Source organism: Stenella coeruleoalba, assembly GCF_951394435.1.
Source record: "Stenella coeruleoalba genome assembly, chromosome: 3".
NCBI lineage: Eukaryota > Metazoa > Chordata > Mammalia > Artiodactyla > Delphinidae > Stenella > Stenella coeruleoalba.
The window spans coordinates 59,548,414-59,573,955 of NC_137148.1; the positions used below are offsets into that span (position 1 = coordinate 59,548,414).

Consider the following 25,542-nt stretch of genomic DNA (forward strand, 5'->3'; position numbering starts at 1 on the left):
TCTTCTGCCTCAGTTATTCTGCTATTGATCCCATCTAGAGTACTTTTAATTTCATTTATTGTGTTGTTCATCGTTGCTTGCTTCATCTTTAGTTCTTCTAGGTCCTTGTTAACTGATTCTTGCAATTTGTCCATTCTATTGTCCATTCTATCTCCAAGATTTCGGATCAACCTTACTATCATTATTCTGAATTCTTTTTCAGGTAGACTGCCTATTTCCTCTTCATTTGTTAGGTCTGGTGGGTTTTTATCTTGCTCCTTCATCTGCTGTGTGTTTTTCTGTCTTTTCATTTTGCTTATCTTACTGTGTTTGGGGTCTCCTTTTTTGCAGGCTGAAGGTTCGTAGTTCCTGTTGTTTTTTGTGTCTGTCCCCAGTGGCTAAGGTTGGTTCAGTGGGTTGTGTAGGCTTCCTGGTGGAGGGTACTAGTGCCTGTGTTCTGGTGTATGAGGCTGGATCTTGTCTTTCTGGTGGGCAGGTCCACGTCTGGTGGTGTGTTTTGGGGTGTCTGTAGACTTACTATGATTTTGGGCAGCCTCCCTGTTAATGGGTGGGGTTGTGTTCCTGTCTTGCTAGTTGTTTGGCATAGGATGTCCAGCACTGTAGCTTGCTGGTCGTTGAGTGAAGCTGGGTGCTGGCGTTGAGATGGAGATCTCTCGGAGATTTTTGCTGTTTGATATTATGTGCAGCTGGGAGGCCTCTTGTGGACCAGTGTCCTGAAGTTGGCTCTCCCACCTCAGAGGCACAGCACTGAGTCCTGGCTGCAGCACCAAGAGCCTTTCATCGACAGGGCTCCTTAATTTGGGATGATTCGTTGTCTATTCAGGTATTCCACAGATGCAGGGTATATCAAGTTGATTGTGGAGCTTTAATCCGCTGCTTCTGAGGCTGCTGGGAGAGATTTCCCTTTCTCTTCTTTGTTCTGACAGTTCCCAGGGGCTCAGCTTTGGATTTGGCCCCGCCTGTGCGTGTAGGTCGCCGGAGGGCGTCTGTTCTTTGCTCAGACAGGACGAGGTTAAAGGAGCCGCTGATTCGGAGGCTCTGGCTCACCCAGGCAGGGGGGTAGGGAGGGTCACGGAGTGCGGGGTGGGCCTGCAGTGGCAGAGGCCGGCGTGACGCTGCAGCCTGAGGCGCGCAGTGCGCTCTCCCGGGGAGCCGTCCCTGGATCCCGGGACCCTGGCAGTGGCGGGCTGCACAGGCTCCCCGGAGGGGCGTGTGGCTAGTGACCTGTGTTCGCACACAGGCCTCCTGGCGGCGGCAGCAGCGGCCTTAGCGTCCCATGTCCGTCTCTGGGCTCCGCACTCTTAGCCGCGGCTCGCGCCCGTCCCTGGAGCTCTCTCAAGCAGCGTTCTTAATCCCCTCTCCTCGTGCACCAGGAAACAAAGAGGGACGTAAAAGTCTCTTGCCTCTTCGGCAGGTCCAGACCCCTCCCCGGACACTCTCCCGGGCCAGCCGCGGCGCACCAACGCCCTGCAGGCTGTGTTCACGCCGCCAACCTCAGTCCTCTCCCGGCGCTCCGACAAAAGCCGGAACCTCAGCTCCCAGTCCCGCCCGCCCCGGCGGGCGAGCAGACAAGCCTCCTCTGCGCTGGAATCTGTCCGCTTTGCCCTCCGCACCCCTGTTGCTGTGCTCTCCTCCGCGGCTCCCAAGCTTCCCCACTCCGCCTCCCGAAGTCTCCACCCGCGAAGGGGCTTCCTAGTGTGTGGACACTTTTCCTCCTTCACAGCTCTCTCCCGCTGGTGCAGGACCCGTCCCTATCCTTTTGTCTCTGTTTAGTTTTTTCTTTTGCCCTAACCAGGTACGTGGGGGGTTCCTTGCCTTTTGGGAGGTCTGAGGTCTTCTGCCAGCGTTCAGTAGGTGTTCTGTAGGAGTTGTTCCACGCGTAGATGTATTTCTGGTGTATCTGTGGAGAGGAAGGTGATCTCCGCGTCTTACTCTTCTGCCATCTTCCCGGAAGCTCCGCCAAAGCAATCTTGAGAAAGAAAAACGGAACTGGAGGAATCAGGCTCCCTGACTTCAGACTATACTACAAAGCTACAGTAATCAAGACAGTATGGTCCTGGCACAAAAACAGAAATATAGATCAATGGAACAGGATAGAAAGCCCAGAGATAAACCCACAGACATTTGGTCACCTTATCTTTAAGAAAGGAGTCAAGAATATACAGTGGAGAAAAGACAGCCTCTTCAATATGTGGTGCTGGGAAAACTGGACAGCTACATGTAAAAGAATGAAATTAGAACACTCCCTAACACCATACACAAAAATAAACTCAAAATGGATTAAAGACCTAAATGTAAGGCTAAACACTATAAAGCTCTGAGAGGAAAACATAGGCAGAACCCTCTATGACATAAATCAGAGCAAGATCCTTTTTGACCCACCTCCTAGAGAAATGGAAATAAAAACAAAAATAAATGAATGGGACCTAATGAAACTTAAAAGCTTTTGCACAGCAAAGGAAACCATAAACAAGATGAAAAGACAACCTTCAGAATGGGAGAAAATATTTGCAAATGAAACAACTGACAAAGGATTAATCTCCAAAATATACAAGCAGCTCATGAAGCTTAATTTCAAAAGAAAGAGAAAAACAAATACCGTATGCGAACACATATATATGGAATCTAAAAAAAAAAAAAGGTTCTGAAGAACCTAGGGGCAGGACAGGAATAAAGATGCAGATGTAGAGAATGGACTTGAGGACACGGGGAGGGGGAAGGGTAAGCTGGGACGAAGTGAGAGTGGTATGGACATATATACATTACCAAATGTAAAATAGATAGCTAGTGGGAAGCAGCCACATAGCACAGGGAGATCAGCTCGGTGCTTTGTGACCACCTAGAGGGGTAGGATAGGGAGGGTGGGAGGGAGACGCAAGAGGGAGGAGATATGGGGATATATGTATATGTATAGCTGATTCACTTTGTTTTACAGCAGAAACTAACACACCATTGTAAAGCAATTATACTCCAACAAAGTTGTTAAAAAAAGGAAAGAAAGCCAGTCTTTCACCATGTGTGTTTGGGGAAGTGCTGGCTAAAACATCCTCCTCTGCTTCTCCCACAAGGCAAGTTTCTATTCATCCTTCAACATTCCGTTCTATTCATCCCTCAAGATTCCGTTCTATTCATCTCCCATGGGTGGAGGCCCTGGCAGCTTGCTTTGCCCAGTCCCTCCTTTGTATCCATTAACATTTACGATGTTCAGGCACCTCTGAGGCTGAGTGAGTGCATCCAGGTGACCAGGCCCCTTGATAGCAGAAACAGTGCCTACTTATCTCTGTGTATCCCACAGAGAAGCCAGCTCATAAATATTTGTTCAACTGAATTGAATTTAATTGAATTTGTAAGGCAGAAGTTAGAATCCTGACTTCTATTCTATTCTTGCTTTGTGACTTTTGGCAATTTACTTAATCTCTCTGTGCCTCACTTTCCTGTAAAATAATGATCATTACATAATAGAGTAACTGTGAGGATAATAAAGCCTAACACATAGTTGATGCTCAAAAAAAAAATCAGCAGAAAAGAGGAGGGGAGAGGATGATCATTGAGGGAACTCTGAGTACATGATTCTATATCTGTTTCAAAACATTGACCATTCTGCTCAAGTCCACATGATTGTAGGAAGGTTTGCTATCTAGAATATAAAGCCATAAAAGGTTTCTCTACTGAATAACTTAGTTTCTAAAAGTCTATGTGCCCTCTGTAGCACAGAGCATTCAAATAAAATGCAAAGAACATAAAGCAGTGCTTTCATGATAAGGAATGGAGCTGCCTAGTCAGCGTTTTTAAAATAAAAAAGCCTGTAGCTCTGAGCCAGAAAGACCTCCCCTGAAGAGGGGGTGGCCTGGACCCAAGCGTCCCCTCCCCACTGTGCTCTCAGTTGGCCTCTGGGCAGCATAACTCCTCAGATCTTAGGGAAGATCTGAATGTGGCTACCCTTGTTCATTCATTTTATGTGGCAGAGCTCGGCTGGTGACTTTTCCCATTACGGAAATTGGGGCTATATTTTCTCCAAGACTATATTTATGGTAATGCCTTGGCTCTCTCCCAATCCGTCTTCTGAACTGAGAGCTTATATGCATTCCACTGAAAAATGTAGATTGTTTTTTTTCCATTTTCTGACCTATGTTCTTCTTAAGCCTGATGGACTTTTATCTAATGTTTCTAATTATGGCTTTCTTTTTGTGTACTTTTGATTTAAGTGTAATGTACATACAGAGAACTATAAAAATCTAGAATGTACAGATTGATACATTTTCATAAAGTGAGCACATGTGAGTAACCAGCATCCCGATTAAGAAACAGAACTTTCCCACACCCTCAAAGCCCTCTCATGTCTCTCCTGGTCACTATCCCCAAAGGGACAGTGGTAATCCCAAGGGTAACCACAGTCTGATTTCTAATAATTGTGATGTGTTTTACCTGATTTGAACATTGTATAAGTATAAGTGAAATCATGTAGTATGTACTCTTTCTTGTTGGGCTTCTTTTGCTCAACACTGCATCTGTGCGATGAATCCATGCAGTTGCCTGTGGTTGTACCTTGTGCATTCTCAGGTTGTGCAGTATTCCCTAGACCATCCATAGAGTGATTAGACCACCTTGTATCTATTCATTCTGTTATTGATTGCATTTGGGTTATTGCAACATGGAGTGAAAGCACTTAGCTGATTTCTTTAAAAACAATTTATGAAACTTGTATGTGATTGATAAGAACAATCATTATGATATTAATGGATACACTATCATTACAAGCAAAAGTCTAACTTAAAAAATATTGTACTAGATATCATATGATATTTGTCTTTTGAGTCTGACTTCACTCAGTATGACAATCTCTAGGTTCGTCCATGTTGCTGCAAGTGGCATTATTTTGTTCTTTTTTATGGCCGAGTAATATTCCATTGTATATATGTACAATATTCCATTGTATATATGTATGTGGTACATACATATGTCCATTCTTCTGTTGATGGACATTTAGGTTCCTTCAATGCCCTGGTTATTGTAAATAGTGCTGCAATGAACACTGAGGTGCATGTATCTTTTTGAATTATGGTTTCCTCCAGGTATATGCCTAGGAGTGGGAGTGCTGGGTCATATGGTAGTTCTATTTTTAGTTTTTTGAGGAACCTCAGTACAGTTCTCCATAGTGGTTGTACCAATTTACATTCCCACCAACAGTGTAGGAGGGTTCCCTTTTCTCCATACCCTCACCAGCATTTATTGCTTGTAGATTTTTTGATGATGGCCATTCTGACCAGTGTGAGGTGGTCTCAACTACTCATTGTAGTTTTGATTTGCATTTCTCTAGTAATCAGTGATGTTGAGCATCTTTTCATGTTCTTTTTGGCGATCTTTATGTCTTCTTTGGAGAAATGTCTATTTAGGTCTTCCACCCATTTTTGATTAGGTTATTTGTTTTTTTGATATTGAGCTTCATGAGCTGTTTGTATATTTTGGAGATTAATCCCTTGTCTGTTGCTTTATTTTTTTATTTATTTATTTTTTTTTTGCGGTACGTGGGCCTCTCACTGTTGTGGCCTCTCCCGTTGCGGAGCACAGGCTCCGGACGAGCAGGCTCAGCGGCCATGGCTCATGGGCCCAGCCGCTCCACGGCATGTGGGATCTTCCTGGACCGGGGCACGAACCCGTGTCCCCTGCATCGGCAGGCGGACTCTCTACCACTGCGCCACCAGGGAAGCCCTGTTGCTTTATTTGATATCACTTATATGTGGAATCTAAAAAAGGGGGTACAAACGAACTTATTTATAAAACAGAAGTAGAGTCACAGATGTAGAAAACAAGCTTATGGTTACCAGGGGATAAGGGGGGGATAAATTGGGAGATTGGGAATGACATATACACACTACTATATATAAAATAGATAGCTAAGAGGAACCTGCTGTATAGCACAGGGAACTCTCTTCAATACTCTGTAATGGCCTATATGGGAAAAGAATCTTAAAAAAAAAAAGTGTAGATATATGTAGTATATGTATAACTGATTCACTTTGCTGTACACCTGAAACTAACACAACATTGTAAATCAACTATACTCCAAAAATTTTTTTAAAAAAAATATTATACTAGAGAGTAAGCTCCTTGAAAACAACATGTATATTTTAGTCCCCAGAGATTTCCCAGAGCCTGTTTCATGGTGAAGGCTGACATGCAGAAGGGTTCAGCAAACATCTGATGAATGCATAAATGAACTTTACAAATAGTCACATTTTATCTTTAGGTAAGAAAACTACCCACCAAAGAGGCCATCTTCCTATTAATGAGCTTCTGTCAATGTGGGTGTCCCATCAAGGGCTGAATGATGGTTGGCAGGGCTACTGACAAAGGAATTTTTACAGTGGGTTGGAGGCAGGTAAGATTAGATGATCCCAGTTCTAAGGTGCTAGGATTCTATTTAATATGTAGTAATTACACAAATAATATTCCTTTGGGTTGAAAGTCAATAAGAACAGGAGGAAACAAATTGTTTTAGTTTTTGTTTTCTGGTTATTGGTTTTGGTGGAGTTTTGTTTTCTGTTTTGGGTTTCTTTTTCTGCATTAAATACTTTCCCAGGAGCAGCAGAGGAAGCTGGTGTTTCAGTAAGTAGCAGCTTTCCCTATACATTTATTTTGCTTAATTCTCATGTTTATTTTGTAACAAAGGCTTCAGTATTTATGTCCCATGGATTTAGTGATATTATTTTTTCTACTCAAGGCAGAGCAGAATTCTCAGGCAAATAGTACATCATAACCCTAAAGAGCAGAAATTCAGGAGCCAGACAGCTCAGGATGAATCCTGCCTAGTTCCATCAATTATTAACTGTCTGATTTGGGGCCATTTATCCAGCCTCTCTGTGCTTTGATTTCCTTATCAGTAAACTGTGGCCAATAATGGTACCTACCTCACTGAATCATCATAGGGATTAATATATGTAAGGCACTTGAAATAATTCTTGATATATAGTAAGCACTCAATCGGTGTTTGCTCTTGTTATAAGTACCATCACTCACATTGTAGATATTGGTTAAATGCTGCGCAGCTTATTCAGTTAGTATTCATTAAAATGTTTAGGGTTGAAGAGATGCTGTTAAGTGATATTATTTATATGGTCTCAACACAGGGCAAGGACCGTGATGGTCCTTTTCTTCCATGATAGAACACATGGACCTTTGGAGTAGAGTGGTTAGAGAGGAGGAGTGTAAAAAACCAGCAGAAAGATGTCACCGGCAAGCAGGAGAAAGAATGCGCAAAAAGGCCCTGGGGATTGTCTCTAGGGGATCCCCATTGTCAGAGCTTTGGGGATACTGACCAGAGGAGATGAGTCTGAGGCGAAAATGGAGTTCACCCAGGTCTGGAGAATGTTAAAATCTGCATAGATAAGGCAGTGTTCCTTCACTCATTTGTTCATTAGCCAATCACCCATTCCTTTATTCCTTTTTTTTTTTTTTTCCTGTAAAGGATTTACCACTTAGTATTCCTTCACCAATTCCTGATCAAAATCCTCCAGAGCATTTAAAACTCTGGCTTAAAAATATGTTTATAAGCCCCTGTTCTCATTGATGGTTTTTTAATCTGTATACACTGGAATTAAAGCATCAAAAGAAAGTGATCCATAACAATTCAGAATTGTACCAAGTAATAGAGTAAAGCCAAGATGAACCTTAAATTTGGAAATATGTATTTTTCTTCCCGCTCATCAAATTTAGATAAGTTACTTCTTTAAGGGAAAGCCAGAGGGAGGAAAGCATCTAAACTTCCTTGCTCCTTGTCTTGATTAAAAAAATATAATATGCAGGCTGAATCTCAAAGTATAAATACATATGACCACATGCAAATTTAAAATGTTTGTAGTTTTTTTAAATTAAAAGCACAATCAACACAAAGATAAATTAAACAATAGAAATTTACAATAAATGTAACAAAAAAGTTATCTTTATGAAATATTCTCACAAATCATTAAGAAAACATGTAGACTTTTACTATTGGAGTAAGAAATTCATAGAAAATACCATATAAGTGTTGAGTTAACATACCAAAAAATGTTTAACTGCAGTACTAATTTAAAAATGCCAATAAAAACAACAAAATAACACTTCTCTTTATCAAAGCAGCAATAATTATCAAATTATCACTTGATAATACCCAGAGCTGTTGAAGATGGAGGATGTAAAGGTGTCAGTCAGAGACTAAACTGGTACAATCCTTTAGGATTTAATTTGGCAATATGTGTCATGTAGATGATTATGCCTTTAGATCCAATAACCCCACTGTGGAAATTCACTTTAAGTGTTCAAACATCTAGTAAAGCTTAGTCAACAAAGATATCCATCACAACATTATTTAGACAGTGAAACATTTAAAACCACCCCAAATTAGAAGACTGATTATGTATTTTGTTCAACACAGTGATGAAAAATAATGTTTACATAATTTGCAATGTAATGGAAAGGAGTTCTGCAATAATGTTAAGTGAGGGAAGCGGGTTATAAAATACAGCATGATTGTAATTATGTAAATACCACGTTAAAAACAAAGTTTAAAAAATCTATAAATATCTGGGCATCACACAAAAAGACAAATGAAATATATCAAAATAGAAACTAAACAGTTGTTTCTGGGTGGTAGGACTAGGTATAAGGTTTTCCTCCTTTCAGTTTATCTGTGTTTGTATACATTATCCAAATGATCTGTAATAAGGATGTTTACCTCTTATATTGAAAAAATTTTTGGTCGTTGAAAATGTAAACGTGTAAGGAAAAGAAAATGTGGGAACTTTTTTTTTGTCTTGTCTCCTCCCAACCAAGGTTTCCCCTTGTGATAGCATCTTGGCCTGCAAGATCAAGTCTTCAAGCCATTCGAGGCCGTATTAAAAACTAAAAGGAAACCCCAAACCTTTTAGTGCTTGATTTTCTTGGACATTTTATTTTCTTCCAGTCAAGTCTGAGAAATTTTTAAAATTCATTTTCTAAAACATTAACTCTGATAGCAGTTATATAACTGATTAAGTACCTTTTGATTTTGAGATCACTATGCTTGAGAAAGCTTTAAGCATATTCATATTGAGGTATTGTGAGCAAGAGGTAAGATTCTCCTGTCTCATTTGTTATATGAGTTGCCCTCACCAAAGGCAACCTATCACTAGGAGGTAAATGAAGATGGTACTGCAATTTAAAAACGTAAAAGGCTGGTGACTGAATTGTAAAAGGTTCTAGGCTGACTTCAGTGGAATGATGGGCTCTGTGTGTCATCAAAATCTCCTAAAGATTCTGAAGCCCCAGTGCAACAGCTACCAGGAATCTGAGACCTGGGACCAGGAAGAATGCATGTCTATTGTGTTTCATCCTTTTCAGCCCATCTGACCGCCAGGGCACTAGTCCAGCTCATCATGCTGCTGACTTCTCAGACTCTCAAAGTAGCGTCCCAACCAGAGGTTCTTATTGAAACTCAATCCCTACAGTTTCTCCCTTTGAAATCTTCTTTCTTCCAACAGACTCTAATTCTAAAGCCGCTACTACTTCAAAATAAAATACAAGAAATAAATTCTGGCTAGTGTAAAAATGCTTATTAACCTTTCTTGGAGAGTTTATGTTACTATAAATTAAATCATATATTATACATAATATAATACTATACTATTATAATAGTATATATTAATACTATACTGAACTATTATAATCATATGTATTAAAATATACTAATTTAAAAATATTAGTCCCAGAAAAATAAAACATTTGAGTGGAATTTCAGGCATTGTTTTTAACCAATGGGGGAGAGATTTTAGGACTTCCTACATATTCCATATCACACTCCATTGACTTATAAGGCTGGCCTAGGCTGGAGACTGTACAAGATATTTTAATTCCTAATTTTTCAATATGGGCCAAAAAAAGTGGAGCACTCAAGAATTTCAGATAACTATCGTGGATTCTAAAATTTATAACAAGCATCTGTGCCTGAAGAAAGATGACCTTTTTTGTTTCAGGTGTCATTTGTCTTTTCAGTTCCACACTTGAGGTCGTGAATATATGTCACATTGTTCAACAAAACTCCCCGATTGACGCAAGCTCTGTGATACAATGCTAGTCTCTGGAACTGAAATGAGAGAAATATATTTTAGTCTGGAATGTACCAGCCATCAGATCAAATAGCAGATATTTTGATTCTGTGGTTCGGAGGTCACATATTCAGTCTTCAGTCATGGACCGGGAGAAAGTTAATTGATCAATGAGTGATGCTGTGAGGTTGATCTGTTTGCATCTGTGCCAAACCAGTCAAAGACCAAGTGTGACATTTTCATTGTCCAAAATCATTTTGCAGGAAATAATTTTACAAAGGCTTTGTCTTTTACAGTCTAAAAAAATAGATTACCATAACTAGTTCTGGTCTGGAACTATCGTTTTGTCAAATACGCACAGTTTTTGTTTATTTGTTTGTTTTGTTTTTGGGTAGTTCAGTTGTGCCTCTTTAGTACCCATTCTCTGTTAATGTTGAGGTGTGCTTCAATGAGGCGGTTTGTGTTATGAAAAGATCACTGGATTCTGAGTCCATACCAGCTTTGTGACTCGGGCACATCAAAACTTCTGAGCTTGAATTTCCCACGTCTATAAAAAGAAGGTCCTACTATCTTCCCTACAAACCTCATAGGATATGGTGAGGATCAAATGCAATATTACCAGTTAAGATACTATAGAGATGGAAACTATTAATCATAATTAATGAGAAGAAAAAAGGTGGAAGGAATTTTTACATAAAATTAGCTTCATAGTATAACCAGAGCTGCATTCCTCACTCATATGTTAAATGTAATAGGTTTTAATTTTGCTTCTGCTGCTAACTAGACATGTGACCTGGGACAAGTTATTTAATCTCTGAGACTCAGTTTCCCCACCTGTAATGCATATCAGTGCCTATCACTTAGGGTTTTTGTGAGTGTCAGGGACTATAATGAAAGTAAAAGTATAGAGCAATGTGACTGGCTGAAATTACTTTTATCATTATTCTGGGTTAAGTTAAAGTCTCACTAATTGGTCTAACAGTTTTGGTCAAGGTTTATGGTCATTCTGGAAGATTATGGCAAACAAAAAAATATTTTTCCTTGAAACAAGGTTAATGTTTATGAGTGATTTGAATTATTCATTTTTTTCTTTTTGCTGTATCCTTTAGAGATGTACTTTATAAGGACTATTTAATGATTATATCTTTCTTTTAGGGAGAATATTTATTTTAGGTTTGGTTAAAATTTGTTCCACACAGAAGTATTGTTATGGCATATTTGATTTCTCTTCTTGCTTGCATTCATTTATTGGATAAATCTACTATGAGCCAGGCATTATGTCTGACTTAATGCCAGGAGTGCAAATGCAGACAAGAAATTGGCTATGGTGAGAAGAAAGGTACTAAGGAGAGCTCTGAAACTGTCCCTTCCCCTGAACTACCTCCATTGACATGACCATGAATAACCCAGACGTATTCTCAATCTGAGGTGAGAATTATGCCCTGTTCCAAGAGGAGCCCATTTCAGATCTTTGATCTATCCTGGGGTACACCAGATCCCCTCCATCAGTCCTGAGCTCATTGCAACACTTGGGCGATCTACTGCCAGGACAACTCCAACCTAATCATCTCCTGTCCAATCCCATCACACACCTGAAGCCAGCCCAGAACCAAACCAGGTTTATTTGTTGCAACTGTCATGGCTAATGAAATTCTCTTGTCTATAGAGCAACAGCTTAGAGGGAAGATAAATAAATATTGGTAAAGACATACTTTTAAGTGCTTATTAGAATACAGACACAGACTGTGAACTTCCTAAGAGCTGAAGGAGAATATTCCAACAAGCAGTGAACATTCTATTTTTTTTATTACGAAGTTAAATTTGAACAGAATAAATTGGAAGATGATTTGCCTTATGAGTGTGACTAGAAGTTGAAATTTGATATTAGTATTACAAAGCAAATCTAATCACAGTTTAAAATATAAAAAAGAGTGCTTCAAGATCACTTCAGAACACTAAGATAAGTACATGTAGATTTTAGAAAACTCTATTATAATATTCTGACTTATGATAAAGAATGGAATGTTGGGTTACATAAGTGTTTTCTATTATTTTTGTTACGAGAACAAATAACTAAAATTATTTCCCATATTATTTTCTAATAATTTCTCAAAGCCTAGATTTGGCATCTTTACTCCAGCAAGGAGCTTAGCTTGGTTCCAAGAATAGCCATGTCAGAAAGAAAGAGATGAAACACTACCCTCCCTCCACCCCAAATTGTATTCTGGGTAAGAGTTATATCTTAATGTAATAATAGACCTTACCTTCTCCCTTCGTACTCTTATCTTTGGGATAGAGAATCAATCACCATTATATTCATCAGCTAATATGTATTGAGGCCCTGCCACATGCATGATTTTATAGGGTACACAGAGGCATGGAAACCTGACCCTAAACTTTATGCTACTGTATTCATTCACTTGAAACTTTCTAAAATGGACATTGTGATATAAATATACATCAAGAGAATTGCAAAAAAGGGTCAAGTAATCTACAGAATGATATCCATGTCAAATGCAAAACAAAAACAATATTTTCTTTATAAGGAGCTGTATATATTTTGGTTCATTTTTTTATACCTTCTTAGTATATGAAACCAGGAAAGAATGTTGAACTGAAATAGTTCAAATGTTCCTGAGTTTTCTTTATCCCTGAGGCAAGTAACTTAATGGCCCCTAAAATATTTATAAAACCTGCTGTCATCTTTGTCTAACAAAAACCAGGCAAGTTTTTTATTTGATGCAATTTTTAGAGTACGGAAGAGGGGGAAGGAGGGAGGGGTCGGATCAGTGGTTATGTGAGTTTGGGCATCAGGGGTTTTACGTACCTGAAAAAAAAAAACAACTATGTAATTTTCCTGTGTTCAGTTTCTATTACTGCTTTACAGTGACTTGGCAAAAATTCCTGAGAAGTATGAAAGGCTCTTTATTGAGAACCATGTCACATGCTCAATTTGAAGATGAAAGTAACAAAAGTAATATTACATTTCTTACCCTGGCAGTTAGCCAAGTCATTGGAGTTGCTTTTAATTAAGCCCAAATAAGCTTTTACAGAGGTACAGAGAACAAAGCAGTTTCTCCTTTGAATTGCGTGGGCTTTTCTGACCATGAAGCAGGCATTCAAGTTTACACGCTGAGAGAAAGGTGAGGGTCATCCCACTTCTCCCCCGCGCTGCCTGAGTCATCCCACTTCTCCCCACAAGGTGAGTGCTTCCTTCACACCATGTAGTTTCCTTAACTCTCTGAACACCTCTCCCAGCTCATTAGAATCACCTGCTTTACACTGGATGATAAAACTAGTCCGTGCATCATCAAATGCGATTGCCTGTATCTAATCAGAAAGTGACTGTCCCTCCACAGGACTCCTCTCCTTCCCGGAGCTGATGAATAGTTTACCCCTATTGAATTGTCTTGCTCTGTTGCCTGTGTATTTGTGAGATTCTTTATATTTTGTGTTCCTCCCCCCCACCCCGCTGCTTCCCGCCCCCCAGGGAGAAGCTAGAAATTCTTTCCCAGCTTCCCTTGCAGCAAAGGCACAGGTATGTGTCCCAGGTTCTGCCAATCCCAGGATATCCTTATGAAAGGCTTCGATTCAGAAGAAAAGAACGTGGGAGAGCAAACACTAGGGTAGCCATTTCCAGGCAAAGGCGGTGGTGAAGGTTCTGACCATCCATCAGTGGTGGCATTATGGTATCAGTGCCCCATGTTGGTGGCCATGAAATTGTCACTGGAGCATCTTTTAGTGCGGTTGGGACATTAACTCTCAGTGTGTAGACTGTACACCTGATCCTTTGGTGGTTCTCTCAGACATACTGTGAGCTACCTAATCTCCTTTAACAGATTCCTTTTCTCATTGAATTGTCTCATACTCTTTTGTTTACAACTAAGAACTCTGAGAGATATAGGGATGGACAATTTTTTTTAATAACAAACAATTTTATTCAACACTGCAATTTTGTAACCTTGCCTCTGCCAGAGATTTGCATTTAATTCTTAAAGGATGTATTCATTTTTTTCTTTACTCTGAGTGTTTCTAGAACACATTTGAAGGAAATATAAACAATGTTTAACCAGTTATATGTGATATCCTGAGAGTGATTCAGAAAGGCAGATGTAACCCCAGAGGCTTCTGAGTGTTCTTAATCAAAACATACATAAACAGTAGAAAAAGAATAAAGTGAATAGTGAAAAAGGAGTGAGATGATAAGGAAGGGAAATGACAGAATAGTGTGAAGAGTGTTGCAGCATAAATATGACTACGTACGCTCCCACTCTACGCTAGTATCAATATTTTGCATGTTGCATGATAGACCCTAACCACTGCACAATGTGGAGGGGAGATTAAAGCTAACACTAGACTTCAGGACGGGAGGAGAACATGGAATAGAAATCTGAGAAAGGACTGGAAGAGAAAGCAGACCATAAATCTCAAGGTAAGGGCCTTCTTCAGAGACACCATGGAGCTCAGGCCCTGGATGTGGGAGGAAATGGGATACTGCCTTCAACAGGGCTCCTCCCAGGGTGCAGGAGCCATCCTCGAAGTGTGACCTTAGCAAAAACAACAACACAAAAAATCAACAATATGTGCATTACACCTATTATGTAAGTAACTGTTTCTACTTGGGGTGAGTCCCCTGGCTTGGATCTCTGTTTTAGTTTTGCAAGTGGCATGTCACTTTCTCCATTATCATCCCCCAAAGCATTTATTAAACACTCCTCTCTTGGGGGGTATTTCACTAGGTCCTACTCAGAGCAAATCAGAAGGAAATTGTTCCTGCCTACAAGGAGTTTACAATTCAGATCTCAAGGAGGGCCTCATAGTTTCCCTCCTTCTGCTAACCCCTCATAGTAGAAACCCAGTTTGTTTCTTGGCAGGAACTAGATGGAGATAGTTAGAAGGTCGAGATCAACCTTTCCCAAACCTTTCCTCCTTTAAATATCAGTGTTCTGAGAACATCAAAATGCCCTATTCACTGGGCTTCCCTGGTGGCGCAGTGGTTGGGAGTCCGCCTGCCGATGCAGGGGACGCGGGTTCGTGCCCCGGTCCGGGAGGATCCCGCATGTCGCGGAGCGGCTGGGCCTGTGAGCTATGGCCGCTGAGCCTGCGCGTCCGGAGCCTGTGCTCCGCAACGGGAGAGGCCACAACAGTGAGAGGCCCGCGTACCGCAAAAAAAAAAAAAGCTCTGTTCACTGTTAGAATTTTGTTAAAGTGATTTTAAGATCAAACACAACAAAATTCTAAGAATATTGTGCTTATGAATAATCGAAGGAACAACACAGAAAACTATCTTCACCTCTTCTTTTTCTCATAAGTATGATATCTAAAGGAAACTTTAAAAGGAAAACAAACCTTGTAATTTATTGCTGTCTTTGACATGCGAAAGGTTGGTTTTGATGTTGTTTATAGGTCTTAATGTCAAACTTTAAACTTCACTAGAAAAAAAAGTCTCTGAATGTTTTGGTCCCTCAGAATTATTGTGTATAGTATAAAAACAAGATTTTAAGGAGGAACAAAATACTGATCTGAATCTTCAGTGTATGTAGCCTCAGCAAATGGATATATTTATGGTTTTTGAAATATAATACTATCTCTGACTTAATAAAATCCTTAGAATATATTATGCAACAGTAACCTGTGACTAACAATATGAACTGGGATATACTTTTTTAAAGTAAAACGTTTAGGCGTTCTGCATCCAGGCCAGTGGACTGAATATCTGTCAGAAGACAGCAAACCAGAAATCTTAAAACTTAAAGACATGATAAAACACTTGACCCAGCTCAGAGGCATGGAGATTAAAAGGCATAGAGGGGGGTACACTAAGCACGGTCATTACATCTATTTAATAAGCCGCCTGTCTTCTCTGAACTTTAAAATTTATTTTTTCTTAAAAATAAATATTTCTTATTTTTATGACAAGTATGGAAAAGTATAAAATAATGAACATTTCCTTCATGTAATTCTGTTAGACATATAGTATATGTAGTTGAGATCATACTGCATATACAATTTTATACTCAATATAATTTAAAGATTTCCCTATGTTGTTAGAAACTGTTCACTTAGTATCACTGAGTGATAACATTCACGTAACAGTGAAACATTTGTATGGTGTACACAGGTGTACCATAGCGTGCTAAGCCGGTCTTCTACTGTAAGATATTTAGGTTGTCTACAGTTTTGTGTTATTGTAAATAATATTGCATTGAACAACTTTGCGGGTAAGGTTTTCTGTGTTTAGGGTTCCGCCTTAGGTTAAAGTCTGAAAGGGGATTACTGCATCAAATAGCAGGGATGATTTTACAGCTCTTGGCATGTACTGAAAATTGTTTCCTTAAACCCACAAAGAGCAGCACCAATTTAAACCGCCATCAGAAAGGACGTTTCTTTTTTTTTTTTTTTGCGGTACGCGGGCCTCTCACCGCTGCAGCCTCTCCCGTTGCGGAGCACAGGCTCCGGACGCGCAGGCTCCGGACGCGCAGGCTCAGCGGCCATGGCTCACGGGCCCAGCCACTCCGCGGCATGTGGGATCCTCCCGGACCGGGGCACGAACCCGTGTCCCCTGCATCGGCAGGCGGACTCTCAACCACTGCGCCACCAGGGAGGCCCCAGAAAGGACGTTTCTATAACCAGTGTTCTGTGTCTCATTTTCATATGCTCCTCTCCCTTTTAAAAAATAACCAAATTGAGGTTCACATCAGGTTGTGCTGTGAGAAAAAACCATGCACAGCTCTTTTTGTACAGGTGCTGTTGAAGACATGATCTGTCACTTACTGACCCTTTAAAAAAACATAGGGGAGAAACTGCTCTCAGATTTGATTGCCAAGGAAAACTTTGTCCCTAGTAAATAACTGGTGTCTGTAATCAAATGGAGCCCTACAATTCCCTGTGTTGCCTTCTGTATTTGGCAACCAGGGATTTCAGAGGTCAGGCTGTGGCTCATCTTCCAGTATCACAGAAGGCTTATTGTTCGACCTTATTTTGGCTTTGATTTGATTCTCTTACCTTAAAAATAATTTTTATATCATTATATTTTTTAACTGCTTTAAATTCTTAACATAGGTGTGATCTAAGGTAGTTAATAAATAATTTTCATATAAAATTTTTTATGATGAAAAATATATTGTTGCTTTAAACTGTATTTTATTCAGTAATACTAGTGAAATTGAGTATTTGTTCATTAACCATTGGTAACTCCTCCCTGGCGATTTCCATTTATTTCCTTTTCCCATTTAAGGCCTTATTTATTTTTTAAAATGAAGTATAGTTAGCTTACAATATGATATTAGTTTCAGATTTACAGCATCGTGATTCAATATTTTTATACATTACAAAATGATCACCATGATAAGTCTAGTTGCCATCTGTCACCATACAAAGTTATTACAATATTATCATGTTCCCTCTGCTGTACACTACATCCCCATGACATTTCTTTTATAACTGGATTTGTACCTCTTAATCTCCCTCACCTATTTCACTCATCCCCCGCCCTCATTTTTTTCCTTAATAATTTGTATGAGTGTTTTGTGCATTAAGGCTATCAAGGCTATTGATCTTTTTCATATTTGTTGCAAGTATTTACCAATTTTCTTCCTCATGCTATTTGTGTTGTTTTTAACTTAAAAAAAAATTCCCTTGTTATTTAATCAAATCTCCACAGCAGGCTTTGGACGCACTCATTGAATTGGTGGTAGTATTATGTGTGACTTATTTAAAACACTTATATGATAGGGTCTGTTTTGGCCATTTGTTCCACTTCACCGGCTTTACAAATTATTCTATGCCAGTGCCAAACCGAGTTATTGTACTCAGTTATTATGTGTGGGGAATGGGTGCTCAGTATTGTTCTTTTACCAAAAATGTCTAAGCAATTCTTACCTATTTTATTTGTCTGGGTACACTTACAATTGTTTTGATAACATTTTCCAAATTCCTTAAGGATTTTGTATTTTGTTAAATCTATATATTGATTTCGGAAGAACAGACATCTTTACAATATTCAGATTTTCCATTCAAGAATATGTGTCTCCATATATTCAATTTTTCTTTTAAGTATTTTAGTAAAACTTTGTGATTCTATTCATGTAGTTCCCACGATTTTCTTGCTAAGTTTACTCTTGAGTGTTTTACGTTTTCTGTTGCTTTTGTGAATAAGATTTTTTTCCATTATACTTTATAATAGTTATTGCCAATATATGGAGTAACTATGGACTTTTGGATTTTTATCTATATTCATTCATTTTGCTGAAATTTTTTCTTGATGTTTATACATGTATAGTCTTAACATCTGTATATAATGAGAGTTTCTTCTTTTTTCACATGGTTACGTCTCAAATCTTCAGTCCATACTTTTATTCCATGAACAGTGCTTGTAAAACCAAGATAAATAATGATGATAATGAGCTTCTTTATTTCATTCATGATTGTAACAGGAAGGCCCCCAGTATTTCCCCAATAATAATATGGCTGTCAGTTTGATATAAATATATTTTTGAGGATGTATTTCTCTATACTTAGGTTACTAATGAGTCAAGAGTGAGTGTGAAACTTTAAGGATTAACATTTCAACATATATTGAGATACAATCATAGGATTTTCTTATTGACCATATGATTATCATTAACACATTTCTCAATACTGGACTATACTTTCATCTTGGTAAAACCTGTGATGTCATGGTTTGCTTCCCCTCTTTGTTGTCATTGTGCCAAACTCAGTTTGCTGGCAATTTCTTTAGGAATTTTGTGTCTATGTTCATGACTGAGATTGGTCTATAGTTTTTGCTCTTTTTGTATTATTGCTGTGAAGTTTTTTATATCACGGTTTCCTAGTTTCATAATTAATTGGACAGCTTCCAATTTTTTCCCTTCAAAATAGTTAACATAATAGCAATTATCTGACCTAAAAAGGTTGAAAAAATAATTTTGTCTATATTCTTATTTATTTAAATCCTGAAACACTCCAAGAACTGGGGAGTTTTTCCAAAACCTGTATAAGAGGATAAAGTATAACTAGGACAAAATAAACCATTTGTATAGAAGGATCATAACTTTTACTAATACTAAAAATTGAAAGAACGTTTCCCTTGTGATTAATTAGAGGCTGTGCTGGCTGACCTAGTGACCAAAGCCCTCACCATCATTCCCTCCCAATCCCCGCCACACTAATGAGACTGTTTCTTATAATATCCTAATATGTAGGCTGATGGCATATCATCAAAGTACACTTAATAAAACTGGCAAACTACAATGAAAAGTAAAGTACAAGAAAAAAAAAAAAAGGAAAACCATCACAGGTATGTAGCTTTCCCAGATGGTCTGACATAATACAAGTATAACATTCAAAGTATCAAATGGATGCATTGCTGGTCTTCAGGCCCTTCCTAAAAAAAAGTGTTTTTTTGTTACAATTGAGCTCTTGATAAGAAATGAGCAGCTATAGTCACTTTCTGCCAAGAATCTGGGGTACAGATTTTCTATATCGGCACCATATGCTTTGAGACTCAACCAAGGAGGGAAGGGGCTGCCGTCTTCTTACAGGCCATGTGTCTGACTTGATGGCAGCTCCATGTGTGTGGGCAGCTCCCCTCATCCTCGTGACTGGCTGGGGCTGCAGAACAGCCCTTGCCTTGGGTCTCTCCACCTTGCACTCTCTACTTTCCAATCGAGCTCCCACACCCCTGAGTGCCACTCAGCTGCCCTGATGTGGAGATCTCTTGTTTTGTCTTACACAGAACCCCCTCCTCTCTGTTCCTCTGGGAACCGCATCGCACTTTCTTTTTCCCAAATGGCTCTGTGAATCCCAGCGGGCAGGTGCCTCATGCGCCCATTCAGGCTCTCCTGAGAATCCCAGGCTAGTCACAAAGAGCTAAAGGCAGAGGCAACTGGAACATTTCGAAGACAGAGCGAGCCCTAAAAGAGGCTTCTCAGAGTTCAGCAATCTTGTGGCTCCTGTCTTTCCCACACCTGGCTCTTCAGTTCTTCCTGGGATTCTGACTGACTCGTTTTTCTTCCAATCTGGTACTTTTTTTTTTTTTTTTTGCCTAAGTTGCTCAGCTTCATTTCCTATGGTTTGCAGACTCCATGCTGTCACAGGCCTCATACCTGGATTCGAGCTCTGTGAAGCCCCTTTGGAGCACTGTCTCAGTTGTACTGTCTGCTGGCTTGTCACTTTGGCTGCATTCCTGGGAGCTCTCAGATCACCCTCCATGCTCTGCAGCCTGGAATCTAGTCCTGCCTCACATCCAAGACCAGCCCAGGGGCCCAGAGCCTCAGCCCACACCCAGGATGCTAGGCTTCTCTCATCCTGGCAGAGAAGACCAGGCATAGTGCCCTGAGTTTCTGGGAGACTTCACCAACCTGAACTCTTATCAGATCTCTGCTGCCCACCTGCCCATGTTCTAGGCAGAGTTATGCCAACTTGCTGCCCTTGCTCTAAGGATTCTCAGCAAGTGCCCTGTTTGTGCATAGGTGTTTCCAGATAAAAGGAAGAGGAGGTTCCCTCACCTCCCACTGTAGAGACAACTGTGCCTTTGATCTCATGCCCAGGCCTTGTTCTACCAGGCAAGTGTCTACTATCCCCAAGGCCAAGGCCCTCTATAAGGGTACAGATAGCAAGTTGTGACAGCGGCACTTCAGTCTCCTCTTCTTTCCTGATGAAAATGATTATGTCCTTTACAAGTAAGAAGACAAACACCTGCCTTCTCCAGGATTCTGTCTTAGCACAATCACCTCTAAGACCACTGATCATTCCCATTGATCACTAAGCTCTTTGTCGCAGGGTGTCTGGATCTCATCTTCTTCTGGAAAGGTGACTCATGGAAGGTGACCTTGGAAATTGTATTTTACCGAGATGAGATTTGGCCTGTGTGTTAAGTTGCAGCCATCTTCTGGTCTTAACCTGCCTGGATGATACGCCAAGGAAGTCTCTTTACTGAGCATTCTGAGAACCAGTGTTCTGGAATATCCTCTACCCACTCTACCATGTCTGCATCGCCTCTGGGATAACCTAAAGAAATGTAATTTTGAGATCTCTTCAATGGAAATCCAACTTCTGGGCCAACTTCTGCTCTTCCAAGGGGTGCCTGAGCCTACATCCTAGAAAGCCTTCAGAAATGGGCTCCCTCTTTTGGAAGCAGGAATTTCACAGCATTAAGGTAACATCTGAGGTAGAGTCAGAGGGACGAGATGGAACCACCATACTTTTAAGACACCCACTAGTAACCCGACTCTGCCTCTCATGGGATGAATGAAAGGGGGTGGAAAGAAGCTTCTTCCCCAGCACTTCAAGGAGCATGGAAGTGCCCTGTAGCCCCGAACACTGAACTTTTGGTAAACTGTCGCTTAGTCCTAATGCCAAAATGAGACTTCCCTACTCCCTCCCTTGGAATTGACAATAACCTGGGATCATCTTGATTTTACTTTGCATCAGTCGTGAAGGTGGGAAGCTACCTTCCTGGAATTTGCAGAGAACCCCTGGCAAGTGTGTAGGAAGCTTCACCTGATCCCTCACGTCCTGTTATTAAAGAGCCTATAGTTTTGGGCTGCCATCAAATACAGAAATGAGCTCAAGTTGTATCATGGGAGATCTAATGTCCACATAGGATGCATTTTTATGCAGGAAATGGTCAATATGACACCCAGAAAACTCTTCTTCAGACTGGGAGTGGAGCAAAAAGATAGTTTGTTCTTAAAATATTTTTATCAGCAGGGAATGGATTTAGTCTAAGTGTAGAGAAAGAGAAAACATGAATTAGACCAACTATTAATACCAGCATTTTCCATCAACATTCATGGTGTTGCTATCTCTTAAAATACAAAGCCATTTGTGGCCCAAAGTTGGTCAGCACCAATACCTATGGGTCATGCTAAAAACAGAAGTGAATCTAACTTCCTGAAAGCATGCTACATACATTTTAAATAGCTAGATCATATGGGGGGAAATCAGCATGTCTATTATTAAAAAGGAAAACCGAAGTGTTAGAACACTAATTTGGAGCAGGAAGATTATGCAAGACAAATTCTGAACATGAAAACAATAATTCTCCCTGGAGCAGGAACATAATTTAATAGAATTCAATGTATTAACAAACCTGTGGTCGAATGTTAAAAAGGAAAATCCAGCCAGTGATAATATGGAAGACCCAAAGGGAATATTCATATTCGAGCTATAAATCATTCGGATACAGATAATCTAGAGCACTTGCTATAGAGCTTAGAGCAGTAACAGAAGTCACTGAAAGAAACAGAGAAGGAAAATATTTAGAGAGATCCCTCTTGCCACAAAGTGGGCATCTGTGTTTTTTTTATTCTAAATTAAAACACACATTAAAACTGTAGGCATGCTGGAGGTTTCTCAGGGTATAGTAGCGTTGTTACTCCTCCAAAGAAGGCACTGCAGAATTTGAAGCTGTCAGTGTTGCATATGCAAAGACCCTTGATAAGTCTCACTTTGGAAAGAGAAGTTCAAGAAGGAATGTAGAAAGTTAATTAATTGTTTGAACAATTATTCAAAATAGCACCTCTTATGTATAAGACATTGTGTTGGGGAAGTTTGTGGGCTTTCAAAGGGGTCTGGAGGAAATGAGGCAGAATTACTGAGATGCAAGCTGGTCAGTGATGGCGGGCCATCCATGCAGTTGAACCTAAGAGCTATCAGAGTGTGGAGCTGATTATGGCTGGCTTTGCATAGCAGGCTGTCTTAGTGTGGGGTTAGGGTGTGAGTACGTGTAGTTTACTGAAGAGTTGATCCTGTGAAGTACACTGAGCAGGCGGGGAGATGAGACAAGGAAGGGAGGAAAGTCAGTAAGTTAGTGGTTAACAAGTTGCTTACCACTACGGGCGCCTGGGCGCCATCCCACTCTATGGAACAGTCCTCAGAATTGTCCCTCCATGCGGCAAGAACGCCAAGATAAGTACCCATCTACTCCCACCCCTCATTGGTTGAGGGTTCCTGGGCCCATTGTGCAAGCACCGGGGTGGCTGAAGTCACAGACTGGCAGAGTCATCCTGGCCCCTTGGTCATTCGGTGCTTGCTCTGTGCCGAAGGCGCTCTGGTGGGAATTGACATGAGACACATACGGGTAGGCTGAGGCATTTACACTTCATTTGAAGGCACTGTGCAGTCATTGAGAGATGTCTGGAGCCGGTGAGTTGCCTACTCAAAGCAGTGCTTCTCCGGGCTGTCTCCGAACCCAAACTGGGACCCCTACAATGTCGTGTGATGTGGCTCCTGATTTCTCTGCCCCTATTCAGGTATTGGGGGCTCTTCGTCCTGGGACTGAGACCTCAGGAACACAGCCTCCCCACTGTGTCTTACTAGTAGTCACCTGCACCGAGGCTAGACATTTTCTGAGTGACAAATCTATTTTGTTCTAGACGTGCAGATACCTATGGGAACAAACTGTGTAGAAGGGGACACTTATGGGCCCATGGAGTATACCCAGGGTACAGCCCTGAGCAGCTTAGTTTCCTTTAATTTATCTCTTTCCTCAACGAGAAAGGTTTCCAGACATCAAATTCTGCCTCTTTTTACCAGGGGATGTCGCCCGTGGGCGTTTCCAGCCCCTTCCCCATCTCTACACTCACACAGACTCCTAGGTGACACGCTGCCTTCCCCTCTGCGCCACCAGAGGAGGTTAGAGATCTTTTCAGCTTCTTTTTTCCTGACCCTGCCTGGGGCAGCACCTTCCCTGGCAATCTGAGCAGAAGGTCCTTCCGGAACTTGAGTTTTCACTGAGCTAATTTTTTTCATTTTCCGGCTTCCATCTGGACTCCTAAAGTTTCCATTTCGCTTGTTAAGATCCTGAAGCCATTATGGCTTTAAGCAAATGTTTGCCAAACAGAACCTATGATCTAGGGACCAACAGATGGAGATGTCCTTCTTGTTTTCTCAATAGAAATGAACTTGACACACAGCTCAATTTAAATCAGCAGACATTTGTGGAGAATCTTCCATGTGCCAGATACTCTTTTAGAGTTGGGAATAGTGTAAGCGTAAGAATGCTTTCAGTTTCGAGGAAGACGTTCACTTGAAGTTGCTTTTTAAATATAAGGAAATTCACTACTACACAACAGAGGTAGGGCTGTTCCAGGTGTGGTACAGGGCTCTGGCTCCACTTCTCTGAAATACACTTGGTTCTTACATCCTTCATGTGTTTTGTCATTAGACTACCTCCCCTGCATGACTACAGGACATTTGCAGAAGTTCTATATGTCACATTTAGGCATGATAATGTCTAAAAATAGAAATGAGACTTTTGTTCTTCATTCATATTTTCAGAAGTGAGGAAACCATTCCCAAAAGCTCTCTAGAAGTGTGTTCCCTTCACATATTGGCCAAAGTTGTGTAACATGTCTATGCCCAAAACCAATCACTGGAAAGGGGAATGGGATTATATGACTGGTTTGGACCAATCAAGATGTACTGAGGCCAACCCCTAAAGCATGTGGCCATGTGAAAAAGCCATGTGCAAAATGGTGGTTGCTGGCTCACTGCAGGGGTCAGGGGTCAGAGTAGGCATCCCTCTCTCTGGCAGCAGGAGGAAGATGGTGGTGGAGCCGTCTGGGAGAAAAGATGTGGGCTGCTGCCGCCATGGAATTTCAGTACCGGTAATGGCAGAATGGACTGGATGCATTCTCCTGAGGCCCAACAAGCTTCAGATCTACATTTGAATGGATGCAACCTTGAAAGAAATGACTAGTAAAAGAAGTCTACCCAGAACCTAGAAAGAGGGGCATATACTTCAATTTTGTAATTGTTTGTACAGATCTTAAAAGACCTGGCCATCAAGTAAAAAAGATTGGTAGTGTCATGTCTAGCAGAAAGGGAACTTAACAATTCATGAAGCTGCAGTCACAGAAGTTCAAGATAGGAGGTTATTTGGATATAGCAAAAACTCCTCCAAATCAGGCACCACCTCCTTCAGGGCACATGAGACCATATAACATTTTATTTACTATTTTTTGAATTTATTTTTCAGTCATAATTAATATAATAATTATTATATTATATTATTAATGTAATAGTCATAATAATGACTACTACCATTAAGGCTTTAAACTCTAAACAAATTATAGATTTGGTTGTGTGATGGTATGAATTTTAATAGAATTCAAGTCCTTCTGTAAAATACAAAGAAAAGTACTTAGTAGTCTGTGTAAAACTGTGTTGTTAAATGTATGTGTGCAGTTAAAAAACTGGTGGATCCCTGAATAAAATCAGGGTTCTTTAAGGAGGGATTAAGATGTGTCTGTGTGTGTGGAAGTTGGATTGGATGTTGGTAAGGCAGTCAGCAGAGTTGGATAGAAGGTTGATTTGGTGCCTTTGCAAATAGGATTGGTCATTCCTTATAGTTTCCTATTGCTTACAAATATTTTTAAGCTTGTCTTTTATTTTTCTTCAAGTAAAATAAGAATCGTGACCGATAATTCCAACATTTGAAGTCTTTTTTAAAGGAAAGACTGAAGTTTCTTCTGTT

The 25,542-nt window shown here is 40.3% G+C and overlaps 1 protein-coding gene across 2 annotated transcripts in view; it reads left to right on the top strand.

Annotated features, from left to right (window-relative positions):
* SV2C (synaptic vesicle glycoprotein 2C) overlaps window positions 1–25,542 on the top strand; it is a 481,273-nt gene that overhangs the window by 207,824 nt on the left and 247,907 nt on the right. The gene's annotated exons all lie outside the window — the stretch shown is intronic.